This window comes from Bos grunniens, chromosome 7 (genome assembly GCF_055505025.1).
Source record: "Bos grunniens cultivar Pamir isolate PY7600 chromosome 7, Bosgru_T2T1.0, whole genome shotgun sequence".
Lineage (NCBI taxonomy): Eukaryota > Metazoa > Chordata > Mammalia > Artiodactyla > Bovidae > Bos > Bos grunniens.
The window spans coordinates 99,282,444-99,298,367 of record NC_141171.1 but is presented as its reverse complement, the minus strand read 5'-3'; the positions used below and the strand labels follow the sequence as shown (position 1 = coordinate 99,298,367).

Sequence of the window (15,924 nt, the reverse complement as noted above, 5' to 3'; positions counted from 1 at the left end):
AGACAAGGGTGCCCACTTTCACCATTACTATTCAACATAGTTTTGGAAGTTCTGGCCACAGCAATCAGAGCAGAAAAAGAAATAAAAGGAATCCAAATTGGAAAAGAAGAAGTAAAACTCTCACTATTTGCAGATGACATGATCCTCTACATAGAAAACCCTAAAGACTCCACCAGAAAATTACTAGAACTAATCAATGATTATAGTAAAGTTGCAGGATATAAAATCAACACACAGAAATCCCTTGCATTCCTATACACTAATAATGAGAAAACAGAAAGAGAAATTAAGGAAACAATTTCATTCACCATTGCAACAGAAAGAATAACATACTTAGGAATATATCTACCTAAAGAAACTAAAGACCTATACATAGAAAACTATAAAACACTGGTGAAAGAAATCAAAGAGGACACTAATAGATGGAGAAATATATCACGTTCATGGATTGGAAGAATCAATATACTGAAAATGAGTATACTACCCAAAGCAATTTATAGATTCAATACAATCCCTATCAAGCTACCAACGGTTTTCTTCACAGAGCTAGAACAAATAATTTCACAATTTGTATGGAAATACAAAAAACCTCAAATAGCCAAAGCTATCTTGAGAAAGAAGAATGGAACTGGAGGAATCAACCTACCTGACTTCAGGCTCTACTACAAAGCCACAGTTATCAAGACAGTATGGTACTGGCACAAAGACAGAAATATTGATCAATGGAACAAAATAGAAAGCCCAGAGATAAATCCACGCACATATGGACACCTTATCTTTGACAAAGGAGGCAAGAATATACAATGGATTAAAGACAATCTCTTTAACAAGTGGTGCTGGGAAATCTGGTCAACCACTTGTAAAAGAATGAAACTAGAACACTTTCTAACACCATACACAAAAATAAACTCAAAATGGATTAAAGATCTAAATGTAAGACCAGAAACTATAAAACTCCTAGAGGAGAACATAGGCAAAACACTCTCTGACATACATCACAGCAGGATCCTCTATGACCCACCTCCCAGAATACTGGAAATAAAAGCAAAAATCAACAAATGCGACCTAGTTAACCTTAAAAGCTTCTGCACATCAAAGGAAACTATTAGCAAGGTGAAAAGACAGCCTTCAGAATGGGAGAAAATAATAGCAAATGAAGCAACTGACAAACAACTAATCTCAAAAATATACGAGCAACTCCTACACCTCAACTCCAGAAAAATAAATGACCCAATCAAAAAATGGGCCAAAGAACTAAATAGACATTTCTCCAAAGAAGACATACAGAGGGCTAACAAACACATGAAAAGATGCTCAACATCACCCATTATCAGAGAAATGCAAATCAAAACACTATGAGGTACCATTTCACACCAGTCAGAATGGCTGCGATCCAAAAGTCTACAAGCAATAAATGCTGGAGAGGGTGTGGAGAAAAGGGAACCCTCTTACACTGTTGGTGGGAATGCAAACTAGTACAGCCACTATGGAGAACAGTGTGGAGATTCCTTAAAAAACTGGAAATAGAACTGCCTTATGACCCAGCAATCCCACTGCTGGGCATACACACTGAGGAAACCAGAAGGGAAAGAGACATGTGTACCCCAATGTTCATCGCAGCACTGTTTATAATAGCCAGGACATGGAAGCAACCTAGATGCCCATCAGCAGATGAATGGATAAGAAAGCAGTGGTACATATACACAATGGAGTATTACTCAGCCATTAAAAAGAATACATTTGAATCAGTTCTAACGAGGTGGATGAAACTGGAGCCTATTATACAGAGTGAAGTAAGCCAGAAAGAAAACACCAATACAGTATACTAACGCATATATATGGAATTTAGAAAGATGCTAACAAAAACCCTGTGTACGAGACAGCAAAAGAGACACTGATGTACAGAACAGTCTTATGGACTCTGTTGCAGAGGGAGAGGGTGGGAAGATTTGGGAGAATGGCATTGAAACATGTATAATATCATGTATGAAACGAGTTGCCAGTCCAGATTTGATGCATGATACTGGATGCTTGGGGCTAGTGCACTGGGACGACCCAGAGGGATGGTATGGGGAGGGAGGAGGGAGGAGGGTTCAGGATGGGGAACACATGTATACCTGTGGCGGATTCATTTTGATATTTGGCAAAACTAATACAATTTGTAAAGTTTAAAAATAAAAAAAATAATAAAACTCAAAAAAAAAAAAAATAAGCAGGGTGACAATAAAAATAAAATAAAATAAACATTAATGGAAATAATCCCCATGTTGTAAACATTTATGTGGGATTTTTATGTATCACAGAGTACTTCCAAACATAAATAATAGTTTATAAAGTATATACATCTTGAAAGGTAATGTGTTTCTTGTAATTTTTATTTTTTCCCCACAAAGGAGCTTAGCTACTTGGCAGAAATAACTACTTTAGAAGTTAAGTAAGGGTCTACAAAAATAAGAATAGGTTTTCAACTCAGAAATTCATCACTGAAAATAATAATTTAGAGGTAAGCTCTATAGGGCCAAGTTTTTTGGGAGTATATATCAAGAATATACCTCCTACTACAGGAGTTCAGTTCAGTTCAGTTGCTCACTAGGGTCCGACTCTGCAACGCCATGGACCACAGCATGTCAGGCCTCCCTTCCATCACCAATTCCCGGAGTTTACTCAAACTCATGTCCATTGAGTTGGTGATTCCACCCAACCATCTCATCCTCTGTTGTGTTATATAACCTCAGATAGGCAGATGACACAAGCCTTATGGCAAAAAGTGAAGAAGAACTAAAGAGCCTCTTGATGAAAGTGGAAGAGGAGAGTGAAAAAGTTGGCTTAAAGCTCAACATTCAGAAAACTAAGACCATGGCATCTGGTCCCATCACTTCATGGCAAATAGATGGAGAAACAAGTGGCTTACTTTATTTTTCTGGGCTCCAAAATCACTGCGGTTGGTGACTGCAGTCATGAAATTAAAAGATGCTTACTCCTTGGAAGGAAAGTTATGACCAACCCAAACAACATATTAAAAATTAGAGGCATTACTTTGCCAACAAAGGCTTGTCTAGTCAAGGCTATGGTTTTTCCAGTGGTTATGTATCGATGTGAGAGTTGGACTATAATGAAAACTGAGCACCGAAGAATTGATACTTTTGAACTGTGGTATTGGAGAAGACTCTTTAGAGTCCTTTGGACTCCAAGGAGATCCAACCAGTCCATTCCAAAGGAGATCATTCCCGAGTGTTCATTGGAAGGACTGATATAGAAGCTATAACTCCAATACTTTGGCCACCTGATGCAAAAAGCTGACTCATTTGAAAAGACCCTGAATCTGGGAAAGATTGAAGGCAGGAGGAAAAGGGGACGACAGAGGATGAGATGGTTGGATGGCATCACTGACTCAATGGACATGAATTTTGGCAAGCTCTAGGAGTTGGTGATGGACAGGGAGGCCTGGTGCGCTGCAGTCCATGAGGTTGCAAAGAGTTAGACACGACCGAGTGAGTGAACTGAACTGAACTGAGGTTGGTCATAATTTTCCTTCCAAGAACTAAGCCGCTTTTAATTTCATGGTTGCAATCACCATCTGCAGTGATTTTGGAGCCCCCAATAATAAAGTCTGCCACTGTTTCCCCATTTATTTGCCATGAAGTGATGGGACTGGATACCATGATCTTCCTTTTCTGAATGTTGAATTTTAAGCCCGCTTTTTCACTCTCCTCTCTCTTTTCATCAAGACGCTCTTTAGTTCTTCACCTTCTGCCTTAAGGATGGTGTCTTCTGAGGTTGTTGATATTTCTCCCGGCAATCTTGATTCCAGCTCATGCTTCATCCAGCCCAGTGTTTCTCATGAACTTATATTCTGCATATAAGTTAAATAAGCAGGGTGACAATATGCAGCCTTGACGGACTCCTTTTTCTATTTGGAACCAGCCTGTTGTTCCATGTTCAGTTCTACCTGTTGCTTCCTGACCTGCATACAAATTTTTCAAGTGGCAGGTCAGGTGATCTGGTATTACCTTCTCTTTCAGAATTTTCCACAGTGTTTTGATCCACATTACAGGAGTTACTTCCCTTAAAAGACTGGTAAAGCAACAGGTAGAAGGAAAGCAGTGCAGGGACGATGGATGACATGTCTTCATACTGGAGTCATGAAATCCAGCTGGAAGATTCTGTGGGCTGTATGAAGGGTCTTGAGAAGAGGGTGCAGCCACTTGGCACAGAACCTCCAAATTGTAAAGATGTAGTCAAGACCTTTATGTATATCACATGTACCAGGGGGAAGTGGATTGGTGTCCTGGCTCCTGTCCTAATTTGCACACTTCTGTGGGATGCCCACGCCCTTAGCACTATGTCTCTTTTTGACTGCACTTTCTTTATCACAAATCCCAAAGATAAAAGCAATCATGAAACAGCATTAAACAATAGAATTTACTCCTGCTCATTGCTAAATTATTATTAGCATCAAACTGCATCAGTTACATCCTCGACACACCATTTAAAAATGTGGACTGTGGACAACCCATTTTGTTTCTCTAAAATGAAGTTATCTGATCTATTAAAATGAATGTTCCAATAAGCTGTGTAAGGTTTACTTGTCAGAATTAAATAAAATTAGTAATACAAAGTATTTAATAGAATATAGGACACTCAATAAATGAAACATAAATGTCAGTTTCAATATAATTATTTCTGACTTGAGTTCAGATTTTACTACATGGCTATCTGCTACAGAATACACATTTAGTAGGATGATTTTGGACCCTGGAACTCTGACTAGTATAATCCAGATGTGTCCACCATGTTTACATACAGTTCTCTTAAATGATGGACATGCATTCTTTAAATTGTCACCTTGATGATAGCGAAGGATTAGCTGAGACTGACTGAGTCAGTTCCCTACGTGAGAACTAGATGAATTTTTACACTCTTTACTTCACCTGGACACATTTGTAAGCCACAAATTCTAAAGTCTATGGAAAGTTATTCATCTTCTCCTTGATAACTCCCTAAAAGTTTTTAACTGTAAGAAGGACTTCTCCTGGAGAAACCAAACTTACTTTCTTAACCCTCTGATGACCCTCTCTCCAATGCTATATTTTGTTCTTCCCTTAAACTTCTCTGCATTAGTCCCCTTTGCTGCTGCTGCTGCTAAGTCGCTTCAGTCGTGTCTGACTCTGTGTGACCCCAGAGATGGCAGCCCACCAGGCTTGCCGTCCCTGGGATTCTCCAGGCAAGAACACTGTAGGTTGCCATTTAGTCCTCTTTACAGGCCTTTATTTCAGGCTTAGATTCTTCTTTTCCACTGAACAGATTTTATTAGTTATGTTATTAAAGTATGACCCCCTCCTCCTATATTCAGTAAAATGCAGGCTACTTTCTTAACAGTTCTCACTGTAACTAAAATGTCTCTTTTCTTAATCTGGGAAATCTATTTTGTGTGTGTCTGTGTGTAGACATATGGAAGGATTTTGCCCTGAGTTACCTTTACTATGAAGCGAATAATTATTTTATTATGATCACACTAAATTTATTTTCCCTTTAGCCAGACAAACCAGGACACTTTTATTGAAACATTTTATCAGGTACTAAAATGGAGACAATGTGTTGGTGATTTAATTTTTTAACTATTTGGAGTTCAAAATAATTTAGAGTCAAAGTTGCAGTCTAAAGGGGCAATTTTTATTATAGTACTTGAGGAATTAGTGATCATTAATATCAACATTTTGTTTATGGGTGATTCTAAATTCACATTCATGATCACATTATTAGTTACCACAACACCTATAGGAAAAAAACAGTATTAATCATACATATTAAGGTATGAGATGGTTGGATGGCATCACTGACTCAGTGGACATGAGTTTGAGTAAAATCTGGGAGTTGGTGATGGACAGGGAGGCCTGGCGTGCTGCAGGCCATAAGGTCACAAAGAGTCAGACTTTACTGAGACTGAACTGAACTGATTAAGGGATATGTTAACATGAATGTAGAAATAAAATAAGAAATGTTGAGACACATTAACATAAACTATATTTGAAAGTTAAGTAGAAGAGGTTGCAGTTTTAAAAATACTTATTTTTCATCTCCTTGTTATTTCAGTTCACTTCAGTTGCACAGTCGTGTCTGACTCTTTGAGGTCCCATGGACTAGAGCACGCCAGGATTCCCTGTTCATCACCAACTCCTGCAGCTTGTTCAAACTCATGTTCATCCATTCGATGATACCATCCAATCATCTCATCCTCTGTCACCCCTGTCTCCTCCAGCCTTCAATTTTTCCCAGCATCAGGGTGTTTTCCAATGAGTCAGTTCTTCATATAAGGTGGCCAAAGTATTGGAGTTTCATCTTCAGCATCAGTCCTTCCAATGAATATTCAGGACCGATTTCCTTTAGGATGGACTGGTTGGATCTCCTTGGAGTCCAAGGGACTCTAAAGAGTCTTCTCCAACACCATAGTTCAAAAGCATCAATTCTTTGGCGCTCAGCTTTATTTATGGTCCAACACTCACATCCATACATGACAACTGGAAAAACCATAGCTCTTACTAGATGGACCTTTGTTGGCAAGGTATTGTCTCTGATTTTTAATATGCTGTTTAGGTTGGTCATAGCTTTTCTTCCAAGAAGCAAATGTCTTCTAATTCCAAGGCTGTAGTCACCATCTGCAGTGATTTTGGAGCCCAAGATCATTTTTTTCCCCCAAACTTAATGATAAACATTTCCTGTGTAATTAATTTGGAGGAGAAAAGTAATGTCTCTTAGTCATAATGCATTCATCATCAGAATTCCTGTGTAATAGAATAAACTCTCAAAATTGTGGTGGCCCATGAAAAGACATGGTTTCTCTGCTTTATTAAATCTGCTACCCAAGCAAATTGTTCACTCAACTGAGTATTAAGAAAATTCTAAATAGTTTGTATAGGTAAAACCCAGGTTTTGAATCTGCAATATAGGAACAGAGCTGCTATAGATGTACCTCAACACGTCACAATCTATAAAGAGGATTATTCAGGACACATTTTAAACAAAAGGAAAATTTAGCAAATACTGGATTGACCCAAATGTTCTTTTGGAGTTGAAATACCCTAATGAAGTTTTGGCCAACTCAGTATAAAGATATATTGCAGGGATGCATTATATAATGAATTACAATATAACAGTAATTTAAATTAAATATCTGTACATTCATTCAAGTACATATAGTTAATACTCAATTTCAAATTTATCTGTATACATATATACAGAGAGATACATAAATATATAGATATATATTTCAAGTTACAATGCATTGTAATATGGGGAATTTATTATGAATGTCAGCTACATCACTGAGGAATGACATCATAGACTAAGTGATTTGGTCATGATATCCTAGCAGCCATAGGTAGAGTTTGAACACAAATCCAGTCTCTTGCTCTGAATACTATGTTCTTTCATCACAGAGTGCTGCTGCTGCTGCTAAGTCGCCTCAGTCGTGTCCAACTCTCTGCAATCCCATAGACGGCAGCCCACCAGGCTCCCCCATCCCTGGGATTCTCCAGACAAGAACTCTGGAGTGGGTTGCCATTTCCTCCTCCAATGCATGAAAGTGAAAAGTGAAAGTGAAGTTGCTCAGTCGTGTCCTACTCTTAGCGACCCCATGGACTGCGGCCTGCCAGGCTCCTCCGTCCATGGGATTTTCCAGGCAAGAGTACTGGAGTGAGGTGCCATTGCCTTCTCCCATCACAGAGTGACACCTGTGTAATAGAATTAAAGATCTTGAAAGGGTCCTCAGCAATCCTCTGAGTTAGACTGGTGTGTTCATGCACATCTAACTACTTATAACTGATAACTTCAAGAGGATACCTGAGACCTTCCTTACACTTCATCTCCCACTAGAAATCTTTCCTTCAATTCAAATTCATATACTTATTTATGGCTTCCAATGGCTGCGAAATACAATGAGACAAACAGAGGTAGCGAGACTCTCCTAAGTTCATTTTTTAAAAATCAGCTTACTTCTTTTTATTCATTAACCTGGGTCTAAGTATTTCATAGAACAGCAGAAATGTTAAAAATATGAGTACTTTTCCGATCATTAACTGTTATACTTTGTTTTGTAGCACTATTCAAATTCTTAGAGCAATTTTAATCAAATATAATCTTTCATTTATATTAATAGGTTGTCTTGTTCAGTTACTTGAAACTTGTTATACCCTTTTCATCATGAATAAGCATTATAAATATTTTTAGTAAGGTTATCATATTTTCTCTATGTATTACATTGTTTTGTGGGATAGTAATTTCCTGGCTTACCTCCCAAATATTTCACATATTTATTTTGACAGTGCAATGACAATATTAATACAATAAATTCTCAGGAAAAAGACACTAATCAAATCCTGTCCTGAACTGCAAGAAGATCCAACCAGTCTATCCTAAAGGAGATCAGTCCTGGGTGTTCATTGGAAGGACAGATGTTGAAGCTGAAACTCCAATACTTTGGCCACCTGATGCAAATAGCTGACTCATTTGAAAAGACCCTGATGCTGGGAAAGGTTGAGGGCAGAAGGAGGAGGGGATGACAAAGGGTGAGATGGTTGGATGGAATCACTGACTCAATGGGCATGGATTTGGGTGGACTCAGGGAGTTGGTGATGGACAGGGAGGCCTTATGTGCTGCAGTTCATGGGGTCACAAAGACTCAGACAGGACTGAACTGAACTGAATACCTGTCTATTTAAATTATTAAAACTAGGGGTAAGATCCAAGTGATTTTTCAACTACATAATAATTTAAGCATTTTATTTCATCAGCATTTTTAGTGAAAATACTAAATGTAAAATCTATGAGATTTTTCTCAAATGAAATTTATTTTCCACCTTATTTATTCAAGAGTGATAATGATAGCATTTGAGAGATTTATTTTTATATATTCACATAAAATCTTCAGATGCTCAATTACTTTTTGTGTTGCTGACTGAATTTTTCCTCCTATTAATTGCTAATTGCAAAGAAAAAAATGATACAGTGAAGATATCTGGCTGTCATTAATGTAACCATTACATGAGTGAACTTTACTTTCTTAATGATAAGACAACCTTAAATTATTCACACGCTATTATCATTTAAAAAAAGGAAGCACACAGACTCATGCATGTTTTTTATTTTTTAAATACAGATCTAAATTCTAAATTACAGAAAATAGAAAAGATAGAGAAACAAAGTAAATTGTGTAACACCCTCAGACAACACTAAAGTGTGGAATGCTTTGAACAATAGCTGGCCTGGACACTTCAAAAATTTCCCATAAGAAAATGGTGACCACGATATTTATGAAATATAAATATCAACAAGGGGAGCATACATAACATCACCTATTTTCCATACTTACAACATAACTATCCAGACTTCAAAATACATGCAGTGAGATGAGAAATAAACCACAGAGTAGGTTGGTACACTTATTTAAACACTTTCAAAGAATGAGTTTAGGATTGAGCATATTAGAGGAGCCTCTCAAGGTCCTCATGGAAAAGACACACATATCATATCAATGAGGTTTCACACCAAGAGGAAGTCCAATATGAATTAGGATTTAGGTAACAGGTTCTGTTGACAGCCCCCTAACTATATTTGCAGATACACGAACCCTGCCCGCATCCACTGCATCATGCAGACTTGATATACAAAAAAGATCTTCATGACCCAGATAGCTATGATGGTGTGATCGCTCACCTAGTGCCAGACATCCTGGAATAAGTCAAGTGGGACTTAGGAAGCATCACTACAAACAAAGCTAGTGGAGGTTATGCAATTCCAGTTGAATTATTTCAAATCCTAGAAGATGATGCTGTTAAAGTGCTGCACTCAATAGGCCAGCAAATTTGGAAAACTCAGCAGTGGCCACAGGACTGGAAAAGGTCAGTTTTCCTTCCAATCCCAAAGAAAGGCAATTCCAAAGAATGCTCGAACTACCGCACAATTGCACTCATCTCACACGCTAGTAAAGTAATGGTCAAAATTCTCCAAGTCAGGCTTCAAAAGTATGGAACCGTGAACTTCCAGATGTTCAAGCTGGATATAGAATAGGCAGAGGAACAAGAGATCAAATTGCCAACATCTGTTGGATCATAGAAAAAGCAAGAGAGTTCCAGAAAAATGTCTGCTTTATTGACTATGCCAAAGCCTTTGACTGTGTAGATCACAACAGACTGTGGAAAATTCTTCAAGAGATGGGAATACCACACCACCTGACCTGCCTCCTGAGAAATCTGTATGCAGGTCAGGAAGCAACAGTTAGAACTGGACATGGAACAACAGACTGGTTCCAAACTGGGAAAGGAGTACGTCAAGGCTATATATTGTTACCCTGCTTATTTAACTTATATGCAGAGTACCTCATGAGAAATGCCAGACTGGATGAACCTCAAGCTGGAATCAAAATTGTAGGGATAAATATCAATAGCCTCAGATATGCAGATGACACCACCCTTATGGCAGAAAGCAAAAAGGAACTAAAGAGCCTCTTGAAAGATGAGTGTGAGAAAGCTGGCTTAAAACTCAACATTCAAAAAACTAAGATGATGGCATATGGTCCCATCACTTCATGGCAAATAGATGGGGAAACAGTGATAGACTTTATTTACTTGGACTTCAAAGTGACTGCAGATGGTGACTGCAGCCATGAAATTAAAAGATGTTTGCTCCTTGGAAGAAAAGCTATGACCAACCTACCAGCATATTAAAAAGCAGAGACATTACTTTGCCAACAAAAGTCCATCTAGTTAAAGCTGTGATTTTTCCAGTAGTCATGTATGGATGTGACTGTTGGACCATAAATAAAACTGAGCACCAAAGAATTTTTGTTTTTGAACTATGGTGTTGGAGAAGACTCTTGAGAGTCCCTTGAACAGCAAGGAGATCAAACCAGTCAATCCTAAAGGAAATCAGTCCTGAGTACTCATATAAGGCTTGAAGCTGAAGCTCCAATTCTTGGCCACCTGATGCAAAGAAATGACTCATTGGAAAAGACCCTGATTCTGGGAAGATTGAAAGCAGGAGGATAAGTGGACGACAGAGGATGAGATGGTTGAATGGTATCACCTACCCAATGAAACATGAGTTTGTGCAAACTCTGGGTGCTGGTGACGGACAGGAAGGCCTGGCGTGCTGCAGTCCATGGGGTCTCAAAGAGTCAGACATGACTGAGCAACTGAACTGAACTGAAAAGGTTAACTAACAACCACCTTGTTATGTAATTGAGGATTGATTCTGTTGACTACACTAGACTGTAAACTCCTGATAAGTAAAAGAAGTTGTTAATTTTTATAAGTAAACTATACTGTGGAAGACACTACATCCTGTATCTTCCTATATTGCTTCATTAGAATTTTTATTTAGAGAAAAGGAAAGGACTGTAGTGGATCGTTTAATTCTTTAAACTAACATTTGGGAATAGGGAATACAATTTATTCTGAGTTTTTGTGCAGCCAAATATTCATTAGTTATTCTTTGTGCTTCATCAGAATGAAATTATTATGGGTTCTTAAAATTGTTCTAGAGGAATATTAAAAAATGAGCTAAAATTTTATGCCAAAATATTCTTCCAAGAGATTTATAATCAGTATTTAAATTAGTGCTTATCAGTTTTTAAATGTCAGAATTTTATAACATGTAAATTTTTATAATTATTTTAATATGCAATGAATATTAGCTTATGGTAACTTTGTTATAAAATGTGGTTGGTAATATATAATCATGGATAATCTTCAGATTTGTAAAGTTATATTTTATTACCTCATCTGTATTTCTAATTAGTTGGAAAAACCTTATTTGAGTCTTTACATTAATCCTATATTATGTTAAGCAAGATTTTCTTGTTAGCCATTTGAATTGTGAATTTCTGAATTCAAATATATGAATTGCAAAAATCTTTTCATTTTATTTAATTTTCTATTCCAATTTTTAAACAGCTTGGGAACTAACTGAAAATACAGCTTATTTCTTATAGAAGGGAATTAGGGGATTTGGGGGTCATTTCTAAAACAGTGTATAATAAAGTCCTTGAAAACTTTTTTTTTAATTTATTAGGTTTAGAAGCAGCAAACCTGCTTAGAAGTCTCCTTGTTTGTGACTTACTGATTTATGCTGAAAATGTATATTTCAAATCAAAGCAATTTAAAGCAGTAAGTTGAACCTCATACTATCTTTTCTTGAAAGCACATAAGAATCAAGGTTTTCTTTTTCATCTCTAAAACACTATTTTCCTCATTTGTGTGTCCAGAGGACACAGTTACATGTAGGCTTGGTTCTTTTTAGTGCACTGTTACTTCTTAGACACTTGACCATTTGTTTTTTCCCCTTAACATCTTTTAGAAGTTGCTCTAATAGGAAAGTTTTAATGGTCAACTCTCAGTACTTGCTTATGCAGAAATGTCTTTTTTCTTGAAAGATACATTTTAAAATTTTTATGTATTTTATTTTTGGCTGCCCTGGGCTTCCCTGGTGGCTCAGGCAGTAAAGCGTCTGTCTACAATGTGGGAGACCTGGGTTCGATCCCTGGGTCAGGAAGATTCCCTGGAGAAGGCAATGGTAACCCACTCCAGCACTCTTGCCTGGAAAAACCCATGGACAGAGGAGCTTGGTGCAGGCTACTGTCCATGGGGTCGCAGAGAGTCAGGCACGACTGAGCGACTGAGCGACTCCACTTTCGCTTTGGGCTTTATTGCTTCACGTGGGGTTACCCCTGTGGCTGGCGGGAGGCTACTGCCCCTTGCTGTTTGTGAGCTTCTCACTGTGGTGGCTTCTCTGGGTGTGGAACATGGTGTCAGTAGTTGTGGCACAGCATGGTTAGTTGCTCCATGGCAGGTGGAATCTTCCCAAACCAGGGATCAAAACTGTGTCCCCTGCACTGGCAGGCAGATACTTATCCAGGTGCCACCAGGGCAGTCCTTGAAAAATATTTTTGAATCTGTTGTTTCTGCAAAACTCTCATTAAGCATTTCTATTAATCTTAAATACTGCAAAATTGCATGACATATGTTGAAGTGTGGGCTCATGTTTTAAACCATGGCTGGGATATTTCCAAAACTGAAAGTACATTTCTTTCAACAATTGTTAACATTTATCCCTTCAAATGTTGTCTCTTCTCTGTTTTAAATATTACCTTTCTCCAGATATCAAATATGCCTTAAGACATCTCACTATATCTCTGATGTTTCATAAACTATCATATTTGACATCAGACTATGAGAAGACAATGGCACCCCACTCCAGTACTCTTGCCTGGAAAATCCCATGGATGGAGGAGCCTGGTGGGCTGCAGTCCATGCGGTCGCTAAGAGTAGGACACGACTGAGTGACTTCACTTTCACTTTTCACTTTCATGCACTGGAGAAGGAAATGGCAACCCACTCCAGTGTTCTTGCCTGGAGAATCCCAGGGATAGGGGAGTCTGGTGGGCTGCTGTCTAGAGTGAGACAGGACTGAAGCGACTTAGCAGCAGCAGCAGCATGACATCTAAGACACTATGACAACGGACATAGACATAAAGTATCAGAATGACATTATCATTCTGACACCAAGAGAAAATCTTTAGTTGATGATTTCTTCTTCTGTCTGCTTTGTTGTTTAGCATTCATTCAGTCCCTAGTCCCGTTTTGTTTCCTTTGACATTATTAAGTGTTCTTACTTTTTTTTTCCACTTATAATGGTTTGTTTCCATATGAATCTATGTCTGTGTCTGTATAAAGAAGAGTGGAAGGGGAGGAGAAAGTATAGAAATTGATATTTTTTATGTTTGTAGAAATTGAAAGGCCTGGGTTGCAGTTGTAGGCCAGACTGAAGGTCATTTTTAAGTGATTTGCATTTGTTTCCATGAACACTTAGACCTTAAGAAAGGAAAATCAATTTAGCCTAGGTCCTTGGTTTGCAGTGGGGAATGAAGGAATTTTTCAGATCTCACAGGCCAAATGAATTGTAGCTGGGTGCCCATTTGAAGGCTGATTTATGATTATAAATGCTGAGAGAGTCTCCGGTATTCCCATCCCAAGTATGATGGCCTAAATGGGCACATTTCACCATCTTTCACCCCCTTTTGGTGGATCTTCTCCTAGTTTATATTTTGCTGGAATAAGCTTTCTGTATGCAGACTCTCTTGGTTCTGTCTTTAATATAGGGCCTCAGGCTGGCCTCCTCTTCCTGTGTCCTGTTAAACAGGAAAATCTAGGCAGGTGAGATTTAATATTTTTTCCATGGGCAGCTACCAGCTACACTTGTTCAATTTCTTCTCTATCTGAGTGTGATTTGGGGCCTCTGGATATTTCTCTAACTTTTTGTTGTTGTTGTGCAGGATAACTACATGACAGGCTGCCAAAAACTAAAGTCTCCACTGTAGTTCTACATTTATATTATTCTAGAAGCAATGGCACCCCACTCCAGTACTCTTGCCTGGAAAATCCCATGGACGGAGGAGCCTGGTGGGCTGCAGTCCATGGGGTCTCTAAGAGTTGGACACAACTGAGCGACTTCACTTACACTTTTCACTTTCATGAATTGGAGAAGGAAATGGCGACCCACTCCAGTGTTCTTGCCTGGAGAATCCCAGGGACGGGGGAGCCTGGTGGGCTGCCATCTCTGGGGTCGCACAGAGTCGGACACGACTGAAGCGACTTAGCAGCAGCAGCAGCAGCAGCAGCAGCAGCAGACCTGTTCACCTGAAATTGATGAACGAAAGAGTATAGCAATTAAAGCAGCTGATTCAATATTTATGTCCACTATCTTAGTTGACATACTGACCTACAGCCAGACATCCTGGAATGTGAAGTCAAGTGGGCCTTAGAAAGCATCACTACGAACAAAGCTAGTGGAGGTGTTGGAATTCCAGTTGAGCTATTCCAAATCCTGAAAGATGATGCTGTGAAAGTGCTGCACTCAATAGGCCAGCAAACTTGGAAAACTCAGCAGTGGCCACAGGACTGGAAAAGGTCAGTTTTCATTTCAATCCCAAAGAAAGGCAATGCCAAGGAATGCTCAAACTACCGCACAATTGCACTCATCTCACACGCTAGTAAAGTAATGCCCAAAATTCTCCAAGCCAGGCTTCAGCAATATGTGAACCGTGAACTTCCAGATGTTCAAGCTGGTTTTAGAAAAGGCAGAGGAACCAGAGATCAAATTGCCAACATCTGTTGGATCATAGAAAAAGCAAGAGAGTTCCAGAAAAACATCTGTTTCTGCTTTATTGACTATGCCAAAGCCTTTGACTGTGGATCACAATAAACTGTGGACAATTCTGAAAGAGATGGGAATACCAGACCACCTGATCTGCCTCTTGAGAAATCTGTATGCAGGTCAGGAAGCAACAGTTAGAACTGAACATGGAACAACAGACTAGTTCCAAATAGGAAAAGGAGTATGTCAAGGCTGTATATTGTCACCCTGTTTATCTAACTTATATGCAGAGTACATCATGAGAAACGCTGGACTGGAAGAAGCACAAGCTGGAATCAAGATTGCCGGGAGAAATATCAATAACCTCAGATATGCAGATGACACCACCCTTATGGCAGAAAGTGAAGAGGAACTAAAAAGCCTCTTGATGAAAGTGAAAGTGGAGAGTGAAAAAGTTGGCTTAAAACTCAACATTCAGAAAACGAAGATCATGGCATCTGGTCCCACCACTTCATGGGAAATAGATGGGGAAACAGTGGAAACAGTGTCAGACTTTATTTTTCTGGGCTCCAAAATCACTGCAGATGGTGACTGCAGCCATGAAATTAAAAGATGCTTACTCCTTGGAAGGAAAGTTATGACCAACCTAGATAGCATATTAAAAAGCAGAGACATTACTTTGCCAACAAAGGTCCGTCTAGTCAAGGCTATGGTTTTTCCTGTGGTCATGCATGGATGTGAGATTTGGACTGTGAAGAAGGCTGAGTGCTGAAGAAT

At 38.7% G+C, this 15,924-nt stretch overlaps 1 long non-coding RNA gene across 5 annotated transcripts in view; it reads left to right on the top strand.

The window, feature by feature from the left end:
- LOC147370029 (uncharacterized) overlaps positions 1-15,924 on the top strand; it is a 277,352-nt gene that overhangs the window by 88,626 nt on the left and 172,802 nt on the right. The window contains exon 4 of one of the 5 annotated variants that reach the window (XR_015168328.1): positions 7,437-8,692. The exons of 3 other annotated variants lie outside the window; for them this stretch is intronic. This is a non-coding gene — a long non-coding RNA (uncharacterized LOC147370029). Of the gene's footprint in view, positions 1-6,093; positions 6,822-7,436; positions 8,693-15,924 lie in introns of those variants that run through there. One more of the 5 variants, XR_015168329.1, reaches the window with a different exon arrangement.